Below are 768 nucleotides of genomic sequence, written 5' to 3' on the forward strand. Positions count from 1 at the left end.
CGTCTGTGCCCCTCAGTGAACTTTTCCCGGCAGCTTTATCCTTCTCTCCTAAGCAGGTTGTGAGCTTGGCTTCATTCCCCTGCTGCTGAGCCCGTGCCAGCCGCGTGCCAGCCAGGGCACAGATGGTGCCAGGAGCCGGAGCAGGGGCAGGGGCAGGGGCAGGCTGATGTGGATGCCGGTGCTGCTGGGGCGGTGGGATGGGCCCCGGCAGTGCAGCAGGGTGCATGCAGGTCCTGGACGTAACTGGGGTGCCTGGCTACATCCCTGCGAGCTGGCACTGCCCCAGCTCCATCTGCCTGCCCCTAGCTCTGGGCCTCGGCCCATCAGAGGGTGGGGAGCCAGGCAGCTTGCTCTGCCTGTGCCAGGCTCCGGCTCCGGCTCCGGCTCCGGCTCCGGCTCCTTCCCTGGCCCGGCTCACCCGTGGCAGAGCGGTGCCATCTGGTGACCGTCCAGGCATGGAGAGGGCCCAGCCGGGCACGGGGCAGAGTCAGCGGGGGGCTCTGGGCACGGGGGCTGTGCCTGGTCCCTGCAGCACAGACTCTGCTGGGGCACTGGGGAGACGCAGATGCCTCATGCTTGGGTCCAGCTGGGAGCCTGGTAAGTCTGCAGCACCCACAGCCCCAGCCCCGTCTTGTGGGAAGCGGGGACAGGCCTGGGGAGAGCTCCCAGCAGCCTGGCGCCCGGCACCCGGCATGCACCACGCTCCACCCTCCACGAGGCAGCAGCACGTGGGCTGTGTGGCAGAAAGCCACCTTGGTTTCTCCCCAA

This window comes from Gavialis gangeticus, unplaced genomic scaffold, assembly GCF_001723915.1.
Source record: "Gavialis gangeticus isolate Ggan-Ray unplaced genomic scaffold, GavGan_comp1, whole genome shotgun sequence".
NCBI lineage: Eukaryota > Metazoa > Chordata > Crocodylia > Gavialidae > Gavialis > Gavialis gangeticus.